Source organism: Camelus dromedarius, chromosome 31 (assembly GCF_036321535.1).
Source record: "Camelus dromedarius isolate mCamDro1 chromosome 31, mCamDro1.pat, whole genome shotgun sequence".
NCBI classification, from domain to species: Eukaryota; Metazoa; Chordata; class Mammalia; order Artiodactyla; family Camelidae; genus Camelus; species Camelus dromedarius.
The window spans coordinates 1,029,277-1,054,543 of NC_087466.1; the positions used below are offsets into that span (position 1 = coordinate 1,029,277).

Genomic DNA, 25,267 nt, shown 5'->3' on the forward strand with positions numbered 1-25,267 from the left:
CTTATATTTGTGGTTTTGCCTCTTTTTCTTCTGAAAAATAAATACTTATATTGTATTTTTGTTATTCCTCTTATTGCTCCCTTATCCCACCCCCATTCTAATCAGTAATTATTTACTATTTTTCAAGAATTCTCTTAGGATTCACAGAAATGCAGAGTTCCAGGGACCCCCCCCCCCCAATAAAAATGACAAAACTAGCTTCCTCAATTCTACTTCATGGTTTCAATACTCCTAATTTCACGAAAATATAACTCTACTTTTGAGGGGACTGTATAACCAATATTCTTGGTGGTTTTCCCATATTTTTAATAGAAGTTAGTCATAGTATGGATTATTGGTGACTAGTTCCTTCTTGCACAAAATCAGTGACTGTAGCTTTAGTACCTGTAAGGATCCTGGCTGTGTGACTAAGGCCCTCTGTGGTCACAGATTTCATCCTAATGTGCATTTTAGTTTGTATAACTCCCCATTATAGGAGCTGGTCTATTAACTTTCTGATGGCACATGACTTAGACCTTTTGGGTAGTCACAATGCTTACGATGATTTGGAAGAAGAGAGTGCTGGAGGGAGAGGGAGAACAAATCGTAATGTATCTGAGTATTTCTGTCTTGGTTCTGTGACTAAATAGCAAATTATTCAACTATTTTTAACCTCTTAATGCATAAACAGTAATAAATTCCTCATGTTTTCTAAGAGGACTATTTTACAAAATCAGTGAGATAATATATGTGGAAATGTTTTTAAATTGTGAAAGGATACACAAATAAAAAGTCACCTCATCATTCTCTATTTCCATATGAGATAAAGTCCATATAGTTTGACTAAGCATTCACATGTTCAGGGAAAGTCAGGTCTTAGAAATACTGTGAAATTATTGAAGGTGGTCACGTGTATTAATCAGGTTGGACTTTGTTATGCTGTGCAATAAACTCAATCGCAGTAGCTGAAAACAAAAGGTTTATTTTTCTTTCAAGGTACAGGTCCTTTGAGAATTGACTGGGAGTTCCAGGGCAGTCAGCTCAGCCACCTTCTGGAACATTACATGACCAGGTCCAAAGGAAGGAGGATGACAGAGAAACTTTTATGATTCACCCAACTACTAGGGCCACCAGAAACAGTCCTACAGGGAGCCTAGAAAAGTGGAGAGGGGGAAATACTTACCTCCAACCACTCTCTTAGATCCCCAGCTTACAGGAACTAATCCCGTATCTTTCTTCCAAGAACTCTCCCTTTCAAATATTCAACCCGTGTATCATTTTTGTAGGAACTTCAAGATTTGTTAATAAGATTCAGTGTTATGATAATATAAACACACACAGAGAATACTTTTATTTTCTAAAAGGAATTTCTGTTTTAACAAATGGCTCTTAAACAACAATAAAACAGCCACAGCCAAATCTTCAGAAATCCGTTAATTAATCCTTACTCTCTACTTTTAGGAATCTTGCCATTTCACTTGCTTACTCCTGAAAAAGATCTTTTTAAGCAACGGAGTCACTCCTTCACCGTTCAGGTCACAGCAAATTGTTCATCTTCTTTTATGAAACAGGAAGCTGGAACAGATGTGTTCCATTCTCATCGTCATTTAAAAAGTTGAACCACTGCATGGATTTGTGATGTGGTCTGAGGGTACCGCCTCTGACCAGGAGCTCACAGGTCACCTTGTCGGGGAACCAATTAAAACACTGACTTCAAAGAGTAGAATAAGAAGGGAAACTGGAACAAATTTGTTGCTTTCATTCTCTGCTATCGTTCCAGCTGTTGTTTCACCGGATGGTTCACATGAAGTGTTTGTGTGAGTGTGTGGGTGTGTGTGTGTGGTTTAAAATAGGCTCTTTTTCTTTTGCTGTTTTATTTTAAAATATTGTTTATTTGATAGTCTTTTGCAAAAAGGCAGTCATATAACAGCGATTTGTTTCATAATAAGCACCCTCTTTCATAGTTTTTAAACTTTTGTGATTTTTCAACAGTGAACATAAAATAAACCAAGCTAAGCACAAACGGTTTTGTGGAAAATTGTTCAAGATGAAGAGTGACTGACTTTTTCTCCCAAGGGATATACAATATGACAAGCATCTTCCTACTTCCATGAAGGCAACAGCAGTCAGTTAGCACCCAGGACAGTGGTCTCACAATCCTCTAGTTGCTTACCAGGTCATAGATGAAGAGTCACATTAACAAGTTAAATAATGATATGTAATGTTTGTGGACAATTAAATAGTGAGTGTGTGGGTGAGATAACTATAGCTGAATGAACATACATGAGGGACAACAGAAAATGTTTAAAAGGAGGCCTCTCTGCTTCTAAAGAGCAAAATAAACATATGGCAAGAATTCACCTCTAGCTTCTTTTTCAAAGTATAGCTTCACCTTTGTTTAATAGTTTGGCTAGGTCAATATGTATAAATTTGCATTTAACAAAATGTAAAAATATTAAGTGTTTAGCATTTTATTTATTTTTTTATTGAAGTATAGTTGATTTACAATGCAGTGTTAGATTCTGGGGCACAGCAAAGTGATTCAGTTTTTTATATATATATTTTTTAGACTCTTTTCCATTGTAGCTTATTACAAGATATTGAATATAGTTGCCTGTGCTCTACAGTAGGTCCTTGTTGTTTATCTGTTTTATATATAGTAGTGAGAGTATCTGTTAATCCCAAACTCCTAGTTTATCCATCCTTTCACCTTTGGTAGCCACAGATTTGTTTTCTATGTCTGTGAGTCTGTGTAAATAAACTCAATTTTATCATTTGTTAAGATTCCACACATAAGTGATATCATGTGATATTTGTGTTTCTCTGTCTGACTTCACTCTGTGTGATAATCTCTATGTCCATCCATGTTGCTGCAAATGGATTATTTCATTCTTTTTTATGGCTGAGTAATAAACGGCATGGTACTAACACAAAAAACAGACACACAGATCAGTGGAACTGGATAGAAAGCCCAGAAATAAACTCACGACAGCTGTGATCTTCATGTCTCACGCAGCTGCGGCCCACCTGCCCCAAGCGTCAGTGGTCTGGACACTGGGCGCTCCCGGCTCCGGGATGCACTTGTTGGAAAATGTGAAAGCTGTTAGTAGAGGCGATCTGAAATGAGAAGACCCAAGAGAATTATGTCTGTGAGGCTGTTGAATAAAACATACCATCTTAAAATCTTTACTTATTTTTTTCTGTATAATATTAGCACAATTAAAAGAACACACTCAGTTTTGCGTGCAGTGAGCTATTTTAGTCCTTCAATTACTCTTTATTCCCATAGTTATTATCATTAGTTAGCATTTCCACAGTAATACATACTTTTTAACGCAAGTGCTTTATAACAAATTTCAGCAATTTCTCTTCTCTCCGGTTTATGAGGTAAAAGTTAATTCACATGAGATTCACAGGAAAACACAGTAAATTATATGGATCCTACATCTCATGTGGAAACCACCTGCTGCTGGCTTTGTCACAAGCCACCAGACTGCAGTTCTTGCCGAATCAAGGGGAAGGTTAACTCATTTATGGAAGGTCAGTCACATGGGGAGTGAGTGCAAAATCCTGTCATAAACCTCCATCCTCGTTATCCACGGTCTTGTGCCCCCCAAATAATACTGTAACGATTCAGAGCCCAATTGGCAATAAAGCCATAATGTGAGTACATACAATCAAACACAGCATCGTCACTAGCCTCACATAGGGCACGGGCCACCCTGGCACAACTGGCAGTGCTGTGTGATACCCAAAGTTGCACAGAAACCAGAGCATCAGCCCCAGGGCTGGACAACGCCCTACTAAGCACTGACCCGCTGTTACCTGAGACAGGGCACGTTGTCATAAGCGACAGACTGCTTCTCTGCTGGGATTTCTAATACAAAATGGAAACAGAAGCAATAATCAACATGTATGTGTGTTCATGTATGTATGTGTGTGTGTGTGTGTGTGTGTGTATATGCCAATGGCTGTTTTAAAAGTCAAACTCATTCATTAGAAAAAGAAGTCTCAAAATTCTTAGGAATGTGACTTTTACAAATCTCAAAGGCAATTCCTTTTCACACATGTAACTATTTCGTCGCCTGTTATCAACTCCTCTCTTTTATCTTTACTTCTCAGGAGCTTCCGGGGTGCTACACGTCTCCTGAGTTCAAGGCTTTCCCAGAAGACATGTTCTGGCTTTCTGCTTTCTCTCATTTTCCATCAGTAGGAAAGATCTGCCCATGTAAAAAGGACACATCTTTTCTCTTCCCTCAGCTTTCTCACTTCAATGAGAGAGTTAAGATTAGGAGACTAGGAAGCATACACTGATACTCCAGCTGTTTTATTTTCCACTGAAAAAGATCATCTTTTGAAAATTATTTTTATTTTCATACAACATGCCCCATTTCTAGGGGAGAATGTGTGCCCTCTATATAGGAAGCAAAGTGTGTGAGTAGGGCAAAAAATAAGGTATCCGGGCTTGGCCTGTGCTAACATCGCCATCTGTCCCAGTCACTGAAAACTGAAAATGTTGCAAGATTCCCAACTCTCCTAATTTTCTCTCTAAAGGATTATTGTAAAAAAAAAAAAAAAAACTAATACCATCCATATTACAATGGAAAGGAAGGGAAGAAAATAAGTTAATATAATATATCCAATACATCAAGCCCACAATCATCTTAAAAGCTGATTTCAATAAATTACTATTGACCATGTGACGTGAATCTGTTTCCAAAAACAATTTCTATACTCCAGACCTTAAATTCTCAGCTGCCGTTACCACCTGGAATGTTGTTTCCCCCATCTTTACATCTTTTATCTAAAATACAGAGAAAGGCTTCTGGTCTGACAGAGAATTGCCAAGCCCACACAGGCACAGACAGCAGCGAGGGACAGGCACGCTCTGCGAGTTCCCGGCCTCCTGGCGCAGTGCCCAGGCTCCGCGCTTTTCTGCTCTGGAACCTGAGGCAGGGGTTCGCACACAAGCTCGTGCTGCTTCTAAACTCACCCAGGGACGACGCCGTTCTGAACTGTTTCCTCAGGTCTCTCGTACCAATTCAGACACGACACCCAGAACCACTGAGGGAAGCTCCTGTGTTCATGCGTGGCTCCCCCAAACCCGTGTCCTCCTCCTTCCTACTGCCATGGGGCTGAGCTGCACTGCTTACCGCGTCTCCGCCTCGCTCTCCATTTTCAAGCTCTCCCCAGTTTCACTTAGGACGCCTCAATCCCTTTGGGAGGCTGGGCTCTGTTCAGGTTACTGATCGCGAGTCACTCTTCCCTGCTCCTGGCCAAGTCTGGGGACTTAGCTGCTACCAAGTGCCCCACCTGGGACCCTGGTAAGTGGACAGATGTTCTGACTGGAACTACCTGCCACTGAAACTCTGCTGCCTGAGATTCTTCTTATTTAATCTTTATTAACATAAAGATTACATCTAGGCATCACCGTTACAATTGAATGGTCTCATTCATAAGCTCTCTCTCTCTCACTCCCTCATCTGCTTCTACATGGTCCAGACTGTAAAATCCCTGACAGAGAGAAAGACAGCATTCGCTTTTCTGCACTCTAGAACCTGGCGCAGTTACTGTGGAGCTGAAGGCACGGGTGAACTCATCTCCCCACACGGCAGGCTGAGGCACGGTTCTCTGGGATGTCCCTGCCCTAGTCCCTGGGACCAGGGAGTACATTACGTTACATGGAAAGAGGGACTTGGAAGATGTCATTGAGGCTACAGGCCTCAAAACAAGGGAGTAACCTGCACTATGCAGGTGGGGCCACTCTAACCGCACGATCCCTTGAAAGCAGAGAATGTTCCCTGGCCAGAGTCAGAGAGATGTGGTGGAAGAGGGAGGCAGAACAGGAACGGCAACAGGGGAAACTGGAGACCCCAAGTGTGAGAGGGTCTGATACGGTGGCCTTATGCATGAACTCGACAGAGGCCTCGAGAAGCGAAGGGCGGCCTGCTGCTGACAGCCAGTGTGGGAACGGAGCTCTCGGTCCTGCAGCCTCAAGGAGCCGACTTTGGCCGATGACATGAATGAGCTGGGAAACAGGCTCCTCCGCAGGGCCGCCAGAGAGAACTGCTGCCCTGGTGACCATCTTGACTTTAGATGGATAAGGCCCCTGTGAGACTGTGATGAACGGGAAGTGTGAGATCAGTAAGCTGTGACCTTAAGTTCGTGGTTATTTTTTATAGCATTCATAAAAAACTAGTACACTCCACTTCCAGATTTCTCTGGTGTAATTCCTCAGTGTGGGTCATGTCTTAAATCTGTTCTCCTCTGTATCTTCTGGGATATCACGCCTGGGGAGAACTGCTATTAGAAAGACCCAATCCAATGCAGGCCAGTTTAATGTAAAACATTTCTTTCCACTTAACACACTCATCACATATGGAAACTCAGATTCTCTAAATACACCAGACTCTTACAGCATTCACTCCTCCATGCTTTTACTCCGGCAGTTGTCTGAAAGTTGAAAGTGTATCAAAAAACACCTGGAGGGCCTGTTAACACATAGATTGCAGGCCCCAAACCCAGAGTTTCTAATTTAGTAGGTCTGGGACAGAGGCTTTCATTTCTGTAACAAGTTCCCAGCTAGGCTCATGCTGCTGGTCAGCTGAACATCCTCTGAGGACCACTATTTACTAAAAGCAAATGGTTTCTTTTGTTACAAAGTATTAATCCCTTTGACTCATGCTTCTTTTTTCACCTATTTCCATACATAGGAAACATTCACCTGGGCATTTGCCCTTCTGCAACAGAGTAGAAATAATAAAAAAATAGATGCTATTCAAGTCAGCAAATTTTCCTGATGATAATGTAGCTTATTAAAATTATTTGGAGATTACCTGTGTCAGTATTTCTGAAGGAGGCTATTGGCATTTAAAGTAGGGTAATTCTCCACTGCATCAAATTTTATTAAACGTCCAGTGTGCTACTTCTGTTCCTGCCCACCAGATACCCGTAGCGGTCCCCAGTCGTTCTGACTACTGATGATGTTTCCACATGTCCCTGTGGAGGATGTATGAAACTAACTGAGAACTATAAATCTATGTTATTTGAGATTACATGCTATTCTTCCCTAGTATTAGGAAGGATTTTCAAATTTTATTCTATTGTTTTATTCGTAAGTCCAGTTTATTCTAAATATTTTAATTAACAGCATAAGTTACCATGCTAACTTCCTGAGGCTGCAACCAAGAATATGTGTGCCAAGAACCGGCTCACTCAAAAACATAACTCCTCCCACTTTTCAGTGTGCAGAGGCTGGAAAGTAAAGGCCACACTTACCAGCCTCCCCGAAGTTTCCCTGCATGATTTAATTTCCACCAATAGATGGATCCTCTTGACCTGGAATTGGAAGAAAGATACCTCTGAAGAGGAACTAAGCAAGATGCATCCATTTTATTCATGCATATCATAGTAACAGTGGTATGTTTTGAAGCCAGAAATTGTAGTGGTTTCCTAGTTTATGAGTCAGCTTGCTGACTCCACACGTTCCTACCGCTTCCGGATCAGAAGGCTCCTGAGCTGTCCCGATCCAACGCGCTGTTCAGCATCAGGACCCTCTCCTGCAGGCTGTTTGACTTCAGGACTTGTACCTCAATGTTCGGCCTTAAATCAGTTTCTGCAGCATTCCCCCAAATTCTGTTAACCATTTCACAGCCAGGAGCAAGCCCCCTTATGTTTAAACCAGTCAGCAAGGAGTGTGCTCTCTACAACAAAACTCCCCAATGCAGGATACAGTTAGAACTAAGTAACAGTCAAGAGAACACCCATGGGTTTGCGTTTGTTTTTAAGCCTATAATCAAGGTAATTCAAAGGTAATTATTCCCAGAAAACACTCATGGAACAGAAAGGTTATAATAGGTACATACTATCTTTTTCTGGATGGAAATCTAGTGGTAATTCATGTAGGCAAGAAAAAAAAATATTTGACTCTCGGGGGGTTGGAATTACAGATAAACAAATGAATTTTTGTCTTGCTAATTCCTCCGTATTCTCTCTCTACTTCCAGCTGTCAAAGTGAAGCTTGTCCTTTCGTTAAAGAATGATATATTTAGTTTTTCAGGCCTTTCAGTCAACATGCAGTTCTAATTAGAATTTAAAGACTACCCAGATAAAATTTACCACTTTTTGTTAGTGTTCCACAGTATTCAAAGAATGTGGAAGAGCTAGACTGTACATCTGGCTGAATAAGGACACTGAACATGAAATTTGGTACCAACAGAGCCATGAGAGGTTATCCAGCCCCACCTGCCTCAGCCTAACCCACACCCCCACACACACATGCACAGCCACTCCCCCTGGCCCTGGGAAGGCAGGGACATTCTGGTGAGGTGGGTGAGCATCCTAAATATTTTAAAACTGACTTATCAGCCAATCTATCTAGTGTTTAACAGGCAGGGTTACACTGTGATAGCATCTGGTTTTCCCTTATGAATCAAAACTCAAAACTGAATGCTAGTTTTTCCATAGGGGGCTGGCACCAGAAAAGCATTCAATTATGTCCTGTTCAACTTGCTTGCTTTTTCAGTTTTTCTTTTTGTGTTCTTCCCATTTTTACTAATGTCCTAAATTCATCATTTAAAATACACACATCTGTCCACTTCTACTATACCCCCCATTGTTTTTTACTTCACACACTTGAACATGCACACACAAGTGTACCACAGTTATGCTCCCAGGAAGCCTCTGTGTGCATAACAGGCAACTGAAGATTTGGAGCTTGAAAACGTACATTACTGCAACACAAACTAAATTAAATATTAAATATCATTTCTTAAAATTTCTACAGATATTTCCAAGCCTCACGCTGTAGCCTGCCACCATCCTGTCCAGCTTCCTTGCTGACTCTCTCGCTGTTGTTCTGGTTCTCCTTCCATTGCCCTCTTGCTGGCTCAGTCTTCTATTTTTTTCCTCCTCTTTCTTCTCTGCCTCACTCAGAGCACCCCTCCCAAGCCAATTCAAACCAAACCAAAACAAACAAAACATGAATAAAGCCTTTATTTTTCTTATAAATTCATTCTCCTTGGTTTCTATCCTTACATTCAGCAGACTTTTTGTATATTTTAAGAATTTATCTAAAGAATGCCAAGACCTCCACCTTACATGCTTTGATTATTGGGGCTGGAAGGTGGAAGGGTTGGAGGACTGTGGATGGTATAAAAGCATTCAAGGAGGATGTCACATTTTCCAGTTACAGGGAGGTTTACTTTTTCAGTTACTGGTATTTGAATAATAACTTTTATTTGTATGGTGAGATAAATATTTCAAATTAGGGTTCTGGGAAAAGATACGTAACTATAGGTTTTATATTATAGGAAGTCTCAAATTAATTTTAGCTGACATTGGATGAGTGATTTCTCTAATTATGTGTCCTTCCATAAGCAGCACCAATCAAATCTTTGTATCTATGTAAATATTTTCAAGATACGTTTCACACCAAGCAAATTCAGGAAGGGTATTAACACCTTAATTTATTATTCTAATGCTCTAATGCTTTTTTACTTGTTTTAGAAAGTTTAGTTGTTTTTCTACCTTCTTGCTTCAGTGTATCTATCGCCGTCCTGTAATTTCTCATGTTGCCAAAACCACATTCTGCTTCCTGATCACACAGCATGACAGCATGTCATTCCTCTTCACTTCATACTCCCCTGCAGCTGCCTTTAGAATCCTCACAGATAATGAATGTGAATCCAGCAGACACGCTCCAGTCTGGTGATGAGAAGGGAAAAGTAAACCATCTCATCCAGGAGCTGACATTATTCACTGAATTTCTTCATGTGTCTCATTTAATGAGGTAATTCATGTTCCAGCACATCCAAAACTATACAATGTTATGTAAATGTTGGTGATTATTTGTAATAACAACAACAAAACACTTTCTCCTCCCTATTACCATACAGTTTGGAAGTTGATTCAAAGAGTAAGTGGAATGAACTGATTTTCTTCACTAAAGCCTGGTCCAAAAAGACCCTAATAAAAGCCTAGTTTTGATGGTAAAATATAGAAGCAAAGGCATCTATGATAATAGTCCTTTACAAGGATCTTTGGGATCTAGGAAGATACTTCCTAGATAAAGATGTAAACATAAATCATAAGACGGCTACCCAATGAGAATATTTAGTTCAGGCTTATAAAGAACTAGCTGCCATAATTCATTTAAATCAAGTCATTTCACAGGATTTACAGTGGCAGACACATTTGACTTTTATTAGATTTTCAGGGAAAAAAAACTATGTTACTTGTAAAATAAAGCAAGGAAAAAAATAAGTGGGTGTGGAAAGCAAGCAAATATTTATCTTAAAACCTTCAAAGTTGCCCCCAAACCTAGAGATACTTGGTAGGGCCACTGGCAAGGGGTCGGTAGGAAAGCCAGAAAGTTTGGGAGTGGACATTTACCAAGAAATTCACAAAAGTGTCAGGGAGAAGAGGTGTCAATGCATGCCCTAGTCTTCCATCTACTGGGAATCCTGGAAAGTCAAGATACCACCATGGCTAAGTAGGGGGAAACAGTCCAAAAACAAACGATCTATCAACCAAAAGTCTTCATAGAATTTTTTTTTTTTGAAAAATAAAGCAGTTAATATCCGTAAAATAACTTGAAGTGTTTTGTAAAGACTAACTATAATTTGTTTGATCACTCCTTAATTCATTACTTCTCTGGGCAGAGCCTTCTCTTCCTTTCCGGTTTATGTATGAAAGCAGTGCCAAACCCAAAGACCACACAAAAACAGCAGCAGCAACAGCGTGGCTCAAAGGAAGCGATCTGGCTAATATTCCAGCTGTAAAGTCTTCACGACTCAGAATAGGCAATTGATTGACTGTTGGATTTTTTCCCCTCTCTGATGATTTTTCTCTCTGCTGTTTTGTCAACACGCTATTTCAGTTTCAATCTGAATTTTGGGTGCAGGTCACATCCTGAAATCTTCCTTTTTACTCAGTCCTTAAATCCCCTTTGGAATGTTATGAATGCTATTTAAGATGATTATCCCTGATCTAAAAAACCGTAGCATATAAGGTTTTTATGATCCATTTAGGTACAGATATACCCAGGTCTTTAAAAAATAAATTTGCTTCAGCTGTATAAAAATTATAACATAAAAAAGATGAAGGCAATAAGAAATTAATGTAACTAGATCACAGAAGAAAATCAGAAAAGGGGAGGTTCAAAGATAAATGCATGAAGCCATCAAACTAACAAGAATGTCTTATAACGGCACAATTAATAAACTGTAATTCTGCATTAGTCTCCAGCAAAAAGAAAGATGGAGAAGGAAGGGCAATTATGAGCTAATGAGGATTATGATAACAGAGTAGCAATTTTAGAGAGCTGTAATGGAATTAAATTTTGTAAAGGAAAATTCCAGAAAGACAGCAGATAAGGCAATATGATGATATGAGCTAGTCAACTGTTCTGAGGAAATTGTACCTGTTAGCTACAGTATTAAAATTTCCATTTTACTTATAAAAAATACACAAAAAGAGAACATTATCGTGACATAAATAAGTCATTTTAATTTCTTTAGGTGTTATAATTTTCAAGGCTTTTATTTTTACTTTTAAAAAAAGTAAGTATTTATCCCAAAACAACTCTGATAGAGGTTTACAGATGGGGAAGCTGGAGGCTCACAGGGATTAAATAATTTTACAAAGGTACACATGTCTGTTAAGTAGAACCAGGGCCACAGATCCCTACTGGAGTTTGCCTCTCTTGATGCTAAATTGCTTTTCTACATCACTACCTAACTTCAACCCTGGGTGTTAACCTCAACAATTTCCTTCCATTTACATTTTCTTTCTAATTGCATTTAAGATGAATTTATTCCAACACTGCCAGGCTTTCTAATGTTATGTCATGATGAAAAAATCACTTTTAATTCTGATTTATTTGTTAATTAGAAAGGAAGTCTATAAAGATGACTTACTCTAGCACTGTCTTTTGGCATTTCTCCTTTTCTATTTCTAGAAGACAGTAAGTCATCACTTTTTGAAAGGTAAATTGTAGCTAGAAGGAAGTCAGTGATATGTAATTGGTTCTTTCAATAAATATAGTAGTCACTCTTCACATGTAACAGTAAAATTATTCATGCTTTTATGGATATAATTTCTTTCTTTACAGATAAGAATTGTAGTGCAAAATTTGATGGCTTCTTAGGGGTCTTGCTTTGGTAAAATAAAAATATAAAATGGAAGAATAAAGTTCAGAAAAATGAGATAAAGGTAGGTAAGCAGATGAGGCCATTTCCTGTTTAAAATTATCAGTAGCTTCCAAAATAAAATTGCTTTTTAAAATAAGCTAATGACACAACTTCTTTGTACAATTATTTCCTTGTTTAAGATTTCATACTAAGTAGTAAGTAAGGAAATTTAAGAATATGATGTACTTTTTGTTGAAACATAGAGGAATTACAAACTGAAGTGAGTCTTTGATAAGTGATTAACTGTCTTTCATCATATAGTTGCCTTGAGGTGAATGGTCTATATTCTACACTAGAAAGGTAATGAAGAAGAAAAGCCATGGTCTTCCTCACATAATGCATCACACATCAAAGAGAAATAAAGTTTAACAATAAAGACTTTACTCTTAGGTGCTTACAATGACAGACCTTGACTGTCAAAAAATGTCATTATCATTGAAAGGAAGACATCGGTCAAAAGAAACAATATTTGAGCAAGTTATTCCTTTGCCTCTGTGACTACCTCTGTAAGCATTTAAATTTTTTGATGAGATTTTTAAATTAGCTTTTCTCCAAAGAATTTAAGACATATATAAAATAAATATAAGCCATTATAAAATTTAAAATATTGAAACAAAAAAGGGAAATGGAGAAGAAAGATAGTCATGGAAAGCACCCAGCATGGTAAACAGTCTTCAAGAAGCCTACTAACCTGGTAAATAACCAGCAGGGAAGGCACTACTGTCTGCATTTGGAGTGAGCATGTCTCATGTGAATACTGCCTTCAGGTTTTTCTCAGGAAAAAGAGCGCCTCAGATTGGACACTGAGGTTTGATTGTTTAACGCCTTTGTAAGTCTCTTTAAAAATGAATAGGTCAATACAATCCCCCTTTGTTTATCAGGAAGAAGGCAGGCAGCAGACCTTCCAGCAGAAGCAGCAGCAGACGGTGAAGAGTAAACGATCCCCTTTCCCTTAAGGAAGACTCAGGGGAGGTGAGGGAAATCACGAGCTCTCTTGATTTCAAACAACTTCTACACGAGGAGAAGCTGGTGTTAAAGAACATTTTTAAATGTTCTTTAACACCAAATGTTAAAGAGCATGCACTCAAATGTGACCACACAGATACTGGCTGTTCTGGGGCGGAAGTCATCCTCAGAAGCAATGTGTCAAGATTTTCCCTAAATCCCTAAGCTGAACATCAGCTGCAGCTAAGCTTTTATATTTTTTCTTGCTGGATAGGAAGAGCTCTCAGCTCATGCCCAGAATTATCACCTGGTTACTTAAATCAATTTAAAGTAAAACTTGAAAAAAAGAAATGTCATCAGAAATTGCATTACTGTGAATAAGGCTTGTCACGCTGGATACAGAGAGATAACCAGTGCCCTGTCAGGCCTATTTCCACTGGCTTCATCTCCTTAGAATTCAGGGCTTCCGAGTCCACTCAAAACCATTCTGCCCAAGAGCCACCTCAGGGAAGCAAAATACCCGCCTTAATCAGGATGATTTTTATGTTACGTATTTCTTCAGCAAAAAGCACCATGTGCAAGAGACCGCAAGGCCCATTTCTCACTGATCCCAAACAGAAAGCTGACTGCTTTCTAACTGCCCTGCATCTTCCTCTGGATTTTTATCACAGCTTTTATTTCTGGGGTCTCTGCTCCAAGAAAATATTTATTTCAAAATAAAATCCCATCAGTACACCTTGAATTTCATGTTGAAACATTTAGGTAGGCTTTACAGATTTTTACCAAGTTAGCAGAATTCCTGAATACTGTCTCCTGTCCTGGACGCTTTTTTCTGACACTTTCTGGGCTCACTATGTGTGCATTCCAATTAATTCTGATAGCAACCAGATGGGGTACCTATTATTCACTATATTTTTTGAGATCAGGGTTATTTAACTTACTTGAGGAGACAGAGCTAAGAAATGGGGAAGCCAAGTTTGAGATCACGTTGTCTGACTACAAGGCTAGGCTGTTTCCTACAATTAGGTTGCCATGCAGACATTTGAGTGACAGTGTCCATAAGCACTGGATTATAAAGAACCTAGTAACTGGATAGAGATTAGGAAAGTGGATTTATTAGGGAAACACCATTAGATGGTGCTCATGAGTTTAAATTCAAATCAGTTGTCAAGATTGCATGTAACCAAGGAAACCATTTCACATACAAAACTGTATGCACTTGGTACCTCACAGTGCCTACTAGAAAAAAGGGCACTTAGTAGCTGCTTAAGAGATGTATTATAATAGGAATGTTTTTAATATTTTAATTGTATAACAAAGTGCCACTCATTTCTGTTCCTTTTCCCCCACCTGTAGACACGTGTCTGCCCATATTCACCACTAATAACCCAATTCAGGAATTCCTCTCTGTTCCCTCATACCTCCATTACATGTAGGTCCACCCATTGAAAACTCATCTCTAATGCTCTGAAGTTGCTGCAAAACCTAGAATTTCTATGCCAACCTAAAAACCGATCATAAGGTGTTGGCTTGACAGCTCCAGCTCCTGGTACAGAGCAGATACTCAATACACTTTTGTGGGGTCGTTCTGCTGACAGACGTGCCTCACCCCAGCCAGACTGCTAGGCAAGGGAAGATGAGTTAATTCAACACTTAGATGTGTTTTTCTCCCTAGCCATTCAGATAACTGTGTTAAGGAAAAAATCTGGGGGTGCACTATTCTTATTTCACCAATGTTAACAAAGAAAAGAAAGAGGATAACCATCTTACTGGAATGAAAGTCGCTGCCTCTCTGTTTGATTTGAAACAATGGACAGATTACTAAGACTTTCTGCCGTATGGTCTCTTTATTATGAAAGTTGATAATGTTGGCTTTCTTGCGGAAACCGTGAAAATTAATGGTTGAGATAGATGTCCCAAAATTGCCAAATTATTTACCATAATGAGGAGCAAAATGCTGGTCCTATACAGCAAAATTGCCTTGTTCAACTAAATGCAAGACAACTGACCTATTATCTAAAAATTTCCCCCAATTTCATAAAAAGTTGGATTTTTATTTTAAAGGGAATTTCCTGTGTATTTTATTTTCTTAAAAGATAAAGTAAATTAGAACCAAAGCACGTGAAAAGCTGTTAAATGACTAATAATCACAAACCTTCAGCTAAGCATTCGTCATCACTGAAAGACCTAATATTACATCGCTTGCAATCTAAATGCCTGCCTGCTCTAACACTGTTTAATACACTACTGCCAGTGCTTATTGACAAGTAAGTGATCACAGTGTCATCATTTTCTTTTGAATAAATAAACAAATAATGATAAAACCGCTAACAAACACTTACTTGCCTAGCAAATAGCAAACACTCTCAAAATGATGGATATTATACTTGCAAGACACTGTTCTGAGTAATACATTAAATTCTAGTAAGGATTTACATATATTCTCTTGCTGAATCTTTCAATAAGCCTACATGGGGAGTGTTTATTATTATCATTTTGTAGAGGAGTAAACTAAGACATAGAAAGATTAAGTAACTCGACCAACGTATTAGCCAAGGTTGTCCAGGGAAACAGAACCAACAGGAGAGATAAACATATGGAGATCTGTTATGAGGAATTGGCTCACACAATTATGGAATCTGGTGAGTCCCAAGAGCTGCTGTCCACAAGCTGGAGACCTAGGAAAGGTGGTGGTGTAATTCAGCGTAAATCCAAAGTCCTGGGAACCAGGGGAGCCAATGGTGTAAGTCCCAGTCCAAGGGCAAAAGAACATATGATGAGATGTTCCATCTCATGCAATGAAGCAGAAAAACAAGGGGCAGATTCCTCCTTCCTTCAGTTTTGTTCTGTTCAGGCCCTCAACAGATGGGGTGATGCCCACCTACATTGGTGAGGACAATTTTCTTTACTGAGTCCCCTGATTCATAGGCTAATCGCATCCAGAAACACCCTCACAGGCACACCCAGAAGTAATGTGTAACCTGAGTACCCCATGGTCCATCAAGTCAACACATCACATCAGTCATCACAACCAAAATTCCCTAAGTAACTGGCCTGACAGAGCCTGGGCTCTTAACCGTCATGTTCAACTGTCATTGCGCTTGATGCCTTATTAATACAATCTGTTAAATTCTAAGATTTTGCAAATGATGAATATGCAAGTTTGGAAACATATTTATAATTAATGACCTATGTAATATTTTCAGAAATATCAGGCTTAGTTTGGTATTTGTTAAATATTCTCAAAATGTCATCAAATATCTTATTAAATATTCACTAACAGAATAACTCAAAAGGTCTTTAAATCTGTAAGAGAATTGCAATTTACTAAGAGTTGGCATATGATATACTTGTTGATTTATATGATAAACTTGATAAAAGCAAATTAGAAAATGCAGATGATGTTCAACTGAAGATGAAATCTCAAGAGTTTGGAACTGGGGTGGCTATGAGATATTCAGTTTTAAAACCTTATTTTCAGACTTCTTTTATTATACATTCTTATTATAATAAATCTGGTTGGAGGATTAAAACTACTTTTAGACTTCTGGTTTTCACTTTCTCAAGTAAGGAGCTTGGAAGCTGTCACTGTGTCCCAACAAGAAGTAAAAAGCCGAACAAACTGACAAGTCAACACCTTTTCTTAAATCTGTCAGAGAAATGAGGTCCCAGGGCAAACTGCTGCCTCCAAAATTGCAGAGACAGGCAGGCTGGATACAGAAAAGCAGAACTTACTAGAGAAGAAATACCCAAGTAAAAACTTTGCAGGAACTAATGATGAAGTAGAAAAACCTAAACTATAATTGATGGACTGTTGGAGGCTCAGATTAGACAATAGACAAGTCTATAAGGGTTAAAAATGCCATGGGGATCCAGTCATAGGAGAGTCCTCTCACGTTTGTAAACCTAGTTTCAGGAGCTCTCCTTGGTTCTCACAGTGATGAGTGGAGAAAAGTTCCCTCATGTTTCTGGCAGGAGAAAGGTAAAAGAAACAATTTTGAAATACACCAGAGCATGATGTTCTTCTTAGCAAGACCGGCCCTCAGAAAACTGTTTTACTAGCGCTTAACCTACTGGGTTTCATCAGAAACCAGCTGATCTGGAGGAAGAGAAATACCCAACTCCAGCCCTCTTCAGCTTCCCAGTGGGGAAAGGGGAACACCAGCTCCAGCCACTCCTAGTCTTCCTGCCCCACCTACGGCAGCAAAAAAAAAAAACAACCCACAGAAAACCAAAAACACCAACCTAAGAAGCACTTGTTCACAGAGCAGGGGCACAGGCTAACTAGAAGACTGCAAACTAATCACAGGACTACAGAACTCTTCCTCTGCCCCATCCCTGACATCACATCACTAAAGCCTATTTACTGCCATTCTCTTTACCCAGAATATCATGTCAGGCTATCAAGAAAAAATTACAAGTCATACGATAAGGCAAAAAACTGTTTGAAGAAAGTGAGCTAGCATCAGAACCAAGGTTGCAGTGTACAAGGTTGAAAGTCAATCATTTTCCTATATACTAGCAATGAAAACGTGGAATTTGAGATTAAAAACACAGCATCATTTATATTAGCACCAAAAACTGAAATACTTAGGTATGAATCTACCAAAATATGTATAAGATCTATATGAGGAAAATTATGAAGCTCTGGTGAAATAAATCAAAAGGGACTAAGTAAATGGAGAGATGTTCCATATTCACAGCTAGCAGAATTTACAGCAAATTGTTTGTGTGATTCATTGATTAATGCCTGCTTCCTGGAGTCACCCTTAAGCCCCATCAGGCCAATAACCACCTGTTCTGGCTCGTCATTGTGTCTACAACACCCAGCAGATACTTATTCTTTAACTTAATTAAAGAAAAAACAAACAAATGAATAATGGAATAAACAAAGGATAGGCTTTTAGGAAGACACACCATAGAAAGGTTAAAGGAAAGTTTAAGTCACTCCCTTCTTAGCCAAACTTTTATATATATATGTGTGTGTGTGCGCTTTACAAAGGGAATGATATACACCTTTCACAAAGTGCTAAGAAAATAAAACCAAGACTATTAATACATATATTAGTCTTGTAACTTTTTAAAAAGTGACTTACTTTTCAACTTTCAAAGTCACTCTTCACTTCAGTGACTTAACATTTTTGAGAATTATCTTAGTAATCTGGGGGATAAGTGACCTGCCCATTGCTAACACTACAACCACCACCACCAAAGAGAGTTACCTTTTTCTCTACCAAAGTTTTTTTATAATCATGCAAATGGAACCAACCAGAAAGCAGGGGTAGCAATACTCGTATCAGACAAAACAGACTTTAAAACAAAGCCTGTAACAAAAGACAAAGAAGGCACTGTATCATAATAAAGGGATCAATACAAGAAAAGGATGTAGCACTCATCAACATCTATGCATCTAATACAGGAGCCCCTCAATATATAAAGCAAGTATCGACAGACATAAAAGGAGAAATTGACAATAAACATACAATAATAGTAAAGAACTTTAACACCCCACTGACAATGGACAGGTTATCCAAACAAAATAATCAGTAAGGAAACAGTGGTCTTAAATGATACATTGATCCAGTTGGATTTAATATTTATAGGACATTCCATCCAAAACAGCAGAATACACATTCTTTTCAAGTGCACATGGTACATTCTATATGACAGATCACATGCTAAACCACAAAACAAGTCTCAAACAAATTTGAGAAGATACAAATTATATCAAGCATTTTTCTGACCATGACAGTATGAAAGAATAAAGCACATACAGAATGAGAAATGTGAAAAGCACAAACACGTGGAGACTAAACAACATGCTACTAAAAACCTATGGGTCAATGAAGACAGCAAAGAGGAAATCAGAAAATACCTCGAAACAAATGAAAATGGAAACACAACTTTCCCAACTCTATGGGATGCAGGAAAGCAGTTCTAAGAAGGAAGTTTATAGTGACATAGGCCTTCCTCAAGGAAAAAAAAAATTCAAATAACCTAACTACATCTAAAGGAATTAGAAAAAGAACAAACAAAACCCAAAGTCATCAGAAGGCAGAAAATAATAAAGATCAGAGAGAAAATAAAACAGACTTAAAAAGAGAGAGAGAGGGGGAAAGAGAGAGAACAATGAACCAAGAGTTAGCTTTTTGAAAAAATAAAATAAAAATGATAAACTTTTAGTCAGCCCCAGAAAAAAGAGCAGAGAAAGGACCCAGATAAACAAAATAGGAAATAAAAGTGAAGAAATAATAACCAATATTACAGAGATACAAAAATATCCTAAGAGAACACTACAAACATTCATATGCCAACAAACTGGACAACCTAGAAGAAATGGACAAATTTCTAGAAACATAAACCTGCCAAGAACGAATCAAGAAGAAACAGACAATTTGAACAGACCAATCACTCGTGAAATTGAATTTGTAATTAAAAAAAACCTCCAAACAAAAGGCCAGAAAAGGATTTCACATTAAGTTCTACCAAACATATAAAGAGGTAATACTTGTCTCTTACACTATTTCAAAAAAAAAAAAGAAATGAAGAGGATGGAACACTTCTCAATTCATTCTATAAGGCCACAATTACCCTGATACCAAAACTGGAGAACAACACTACAAAAAAGAAAATTACACTCCAATATCCCCGATGAATATAGATGCAAAAATCCTCAACAAAATGTTAGCAAGCCAAATTCAATAATACACAAATAGGATCATATATCATGATCAAGTGGGATTTAGTCCAGGGATGCAAGTATGGTTCACTACCTGCGAATCAATCAATGTGATACTTTTCATTAACAAAAGGATAAAAAAAATCACATGATTATCATAACAGATGCAGGAAAAGCACTTGGCAAATTCAACATCCATTCATGATAAAAACTCTCATCAAAGTGGGTATAGAGAAAACAGATCTCAACATATTAAAACCCATTTATGACAAACACACAGCCAATATAATACTCAATGGTGAAAAACGGAAAGCTTTGCCTCTAAAACCAGGAACAAGACAAGGATGCCTACTCTTGGCCCTTTTTTTAACATAGTATTGGAAGTCCTAGCCACAGGAATCAGACAAGAAAAATAAAAGGAATCCAAACTGGAAAGGAAGAAGTAAAACTGTCACTATTTGCAGATGATGTTATACTATATATAGAAGACCTTAACATCTCCACAAAAAGAAAAAAAAATAGGATAAATTAATTCAGTAAAGTTACAGGAGACAAGATTAATACACAGAAATCTATTGCTTTTCTATGCACTAATAATGAACTATCAGACAGAGAAAGCAAGAAAATAATACCATTTAAAATCACATCAAAAAGAATACAATACTTAACCAATGAAGTGAAAGACTCTGAAAATTATAAAATATTGAAGGAAGCAGAAGATGGAAAGATATGATGAAGGAAAAAGAAATAGATATCCCATGTTCAGAGATTAGAAGAATTAATATTGTTAAAATATTCATAGTTTTCAAAACAATCTACAAATTAAATGCAATGCCTATCAAAACACCCACAGCACTTTTCACAGAACTAGCATAATCCTTAAATGTATATGGAACCACAAGAGTACCTGAATAGCCAAAGCAACACTGAGGGAAAAAAGAACAAAGCTGGAGGTATCACACTCCCTTACTACAAAAGCTACTATCATCTAAACAGCATGCTACAGCGACAAAACAGACACAGATCAGTGGAACAGAATAGAGCCCAGAAATAAGCCCATGCACTTTTGGTCAATTAATCTATGACAAAGAAGGTAAGAATACAGAATGGAGAAAAGGCAGTCTCGTCAATAAGCGGTGCTGGGAAAACTGGACAGCTACAGGTAAAAGAATGAGATTGGCACATTTTCTCACACCATATGCAAAAATAAACTAAAAAATGGGTTAAAGACCTAAATGGAGACCCGAAACCATAAAACTCCTAGAAGAAAACATAGGCACAACATTCTGACAAAATCATAACAGAAGTTTTTTGAACCTGTCTCTTAAGGCAAAGGAAACAAAAGCAAAAATAAACAAATGGGAGCTAATCATACTTAAAAGCTTTTGCACAGCAAAGGAAGTCATCGACAAAATGAAAAGATAACCTTACTGAATGGGAGAAAATATCTGCAAATGATACAGCCGATAAGTGGTTAATATCCAAAACATATAAACAGCTCATATAATTCAGTATCAAAAACAAATAATCTGACTTAAAAATGGGCAGAAGAACTGAGAAGACATATAGATGGCCAACAGGCACATGAAAAGATGTTCAACATCAGTAGTTTTCAGAGAAAAGCCAGTCAAAACCATAATGAGAGATCACCTCACACCTGTCAGAATGGCTATCACCAAAAGGTCTACAAATGATAAATGCTGGAAAGGATGCGGAAAAAAGGAATGCTTGCACGCTGTTGATGGGACTCTAACTTGGTGCAACCACTGTGGAAAACAGTATGAAGGCTCCTCAAAAAACTGAAAACAGAACTACCATATGATCCGGCAATTCCATGACTGGGTACATATCCGAAAACCAAAAAACTCATTAGAAAAGATTCATGCATCCAAAAGTTCATAGCAGCATTATTTATAAAAGCCAAGATACAGAAGCGATCTTAAGTGTCCATCAATGAATGAATGAATAAAGAAGATGTGGTATACATATTTCTATATATATACATACATACATACATACATATATATATATATATCTTATGGAAAATTATTACCCAATCTTTAAAAAAAAGAATAAAATTTTGCCATTTGCAACAACATGGATGGACCCGCTGGGTATTATGCTAAGTGAAATAAGTCAGAGAAAGAAAAACAAATACTCTGTGTTAACTTATATGTAGAATCTAAAAAGTAAAACAAACTAATGAATATAACAAAACAGAAAAAGACTCACAGGTATACAGAACAGACTGGTGGTTACCAGTGGGGAGAAGGAGGAGGGGAGAGGAAGGATGGGGTAGGGGATTGAGAGGTACAAAGTACTACACATAAAATGGGTAGGTTACAGGGATATATTGTACAGCACAGGGAAATACAGCCATTATTTTATAGTGACTTTAAATGGAATACAATCTACACAAATGTTGAGTCTCGGTGTTGTACACCTGAAACTAACATGATGTAAATCAACTCAATTAAAAAAAATTTTAGTAAGTGTTTTGTTTTCATATTCTTTGCAGTAAGTTAGAAGTCAGCACTGTCCAATAGAAACGTCATGCAAGTCACAATTTACCAGTAACCCCATTAAGAAAATAAAAAGAAACAAGTAAAATTCATTCCAGTAATAATTATATTTATCCCAAAATATGCAATATACTATCATTTCAAAATGTGATTAACATTTTTAAAACTTAGTAATAAATATTTTACATTCTGTTTGCTGTACTAAGTCTTGAAAATCCATTATGTATTTTCCACTTACAGAACATATCAATTCACACTAGCCACATGTGGCTGGTGGCTACCATACTAGACGGGGCAGATTACACCATTCATGCTTCTGATAAATTACCTGCTCTCTTCCTTATTTAAAAAACTTGCAGAAAAGGCTTTAAATATTCCCTGTATAAAACAAAGCAACCTTGATGGGTAGGGAATATCTTCATTATAAACTGAAAAATAAAGGTTAAGCGATCCATGGTAACATGTATGTTAATGTAACGATACCGTCTTAATTCACTCATGACTTTAAAAGCTTTCTTCATATGCCAAGGATTCACTGTCATTGGGCAGTGTTTTTCAGTATTACCATCTTTGGAATTGAGAGGCTTCTGATGACCCTGCTTATGACCCTACATTAAAGAAATAACAAAACAGAGAAAAAGATATTAAAGATAATTTAGTGGGGAGGGTATAGCTCAAGTGGAAGAGCATATGCTTAGTATGCACAAAGTCCTGGGTTCAATTCCCAGTACCTTCTCTAAAAATTAAATAACTAACTAAACAAATACAAATCTAATTACCACCCCCCTGCAAAAATTAATTAATTGATTTAATTAAAAGTTAAAAAGATAATTTACTTCAGGCTTACCAGGCTACAAGAGCTACAATGAATGCCCCTCCCCCCATTCATTTAGAGGAAGTCTCACAGTATCTCCCTACATAAAGACTGAAACATAATTCAGAACACTTTCTTATGGTCAGCATGATTTTAACACAAAGTAGATAATTACCTCCCTGGTGTCAAAGCTCTGTCAAAGACGAGCACAGAAAATTTAGTAAAAATGGTTCTGCAACTACCTTTCAAAGAAATGCTAAGAAATGATCTTCTCTGTTGGAAATTAACCTGCTTTTATATTCTGCAGTAGGCATACGTATTTACAAACCAGGGATTAACTGTAAGCTGGTCACTATACTAAATTATGTTTCATTGTTTTATCCTCACAACAACTCTGTAAGCTACTGTTGTTACCGCCATATACTAGATAAAGAGATTGAGGCAGAAAAACAATTTGCAGTGACCTAGTAAATGGCGGAGCTGGGTAAGACTGCAGCCAGCCTGACACGCAAGTCCATTCTTCTCACTGATGTTCACTACTGTTACCTACATTCAGCAATTACAATTGAGTTCTTATTTAAATGTGTAATTTCTAAAAGTACAAAGTATTGTTGGGTAAATCATTCTTTTGAGACCTGGGAGCCAAAAAACAAAAAACAAATAAAATCAGGGTGCCATTGCGGGGAGGGTTAATTGCATATGGACGGACAGAAGGGGACTTTTTGAGGAGACGGTTGCACAACATTAGACGTTTTCTAAAATCACTGACTTGTACAATTATAATGGGTGAATTTTATGGCCTGTAAATTATACCTTAATACAGCTGTTAAATTAAAAAACTGGGATACCAAATTAAGCCTAAAAAACACCTGCATAAATACCACACAGAGAACAGGCAAACATCACTATTTATTGCACCACCTCCCTCCACGTCGCTTCCTTTCCTCACCCGTTTCTGAAAGGATGATTCATTTTTAAAATATCCTTTTTTAAATTTATTCAGCAAGTAACTTGAGTGCCAACTATGTACCCAGGACTAGTCTAGGCACTTGGAATATATCAATAAACAGAACAAAAGTCCTGTCTTCACGGAGCTTGGAGCCCAGCCGGGGTGGGGGGGTGGAGATGACAATGCACACAACAGAGCATCAGAGCAGTGGCACGTGAGGAAAGAGGAACCATGGAAAAAAGAAAAAGGGCAGGGTAAAGAGAGTCGGGAGTATGGGCGAGGGTGACGGTGTATTAAGTACCAGAGGAGGCCACACTGAGGACTGGGGTTAGGACTAGGACTAGGAGGTGAGAAGGCCCAGGCGGACGGAATAACCAGCGCCGAGGCCAGCGCGCCCCTTGCCGTGTTCCAGGGCGGGGGCTGTGGGGAGGGGGCAGTGCAGACCCTGGAGGGCCTCGGAGGGCTTTGTAAGGACTGTGGTTTTACCCGGAGTGAAATCGGGAGGCACTGCAGAAGGACGACACAGTCCAACTTAGGTTTTCCAAGGCTCACTTGACTGCTGGGTGAGAATGGTCAATATGGGTCAGAGATGAAGGGAGGGAAGCCAGTGAGGAGGGCTGTGCAGGAGGAGAGGACAGTGGCTCAGGGCAGGGAAGCAGCAGCGGAGGCAGGAGCCGTGGTGAGAAGTGGCTGGGGTCTGGATAGATATTAAAGGCAGTGGTAACAAGACCTGTTGACAGAATGCATGCGGCTTGTCAGTGAGAGAGTGGAGGGAGGAGGGGGCATCACCCACCACCAGTACTCCTCCAGGATGTGGCGTGTGGGGAGAGGGTGGCTGGGACTCGGAGGTGGAGAGGTGATGAAAGCAGGAGTGGAACTGCTCTGATCCTAGAGCAACAGAGCTGTAAAAAGCTCGGCTTCAGTTCAACCCGCTCCCTCTCTCACGTTCCCTCCCACCTAGATGACAAAGAGAGCACAGTCAGGCACCTTCTGTCCCTGACAGTGACTACTAGCAGGGAAGGAACCAGGGTAAAAGCATGTCTTACGCAAGATCAGGCTGATGGTAACACTATGTTTTACAACAACGAACAGCACTGTCAGGGTGGGACACGTGAGGTGCTCAAACAGGGAGGAGGAGGCTGAGGATCCACTTCCAGCACTTCCATGGCTTTTATCCCTCCTATTTCT

The 25,267-nt window shown here is 38.5% G+C and overlaps 1 long non-coding RNA gene across 1 annotated transcript in view; it reads right to left on the reverse strand.

Annotated features, from left to right (window-relative positions):
* LOC135319721 (uncharacterized) overlaps positions 1–15,561 on the reverse strand; it is a 28,928-nt gene extending 13,367 nt beyond the window's left edge. Inside the window, exons 1-4 of the long non-coding RNA XR_010378529.1 lie at positions 9,508–15,561; positions 7,258–7,317; positions 3,805–6,096; positions 2,967–3,096 (exon numbers count right to left, since the gene is read on the reverse strand). This is a non-coding gene — a long non-coding RNA (uncharacterized LOC135319721). The remainder of the gene's footprint in view (positions 1–2,966; positions 3,097–3,804; positions 6,097–7,257; positions 7,318–9,507) is intronic.
* Positions 15,562–25,267: the final 9,706 nt, after the last annotated feature.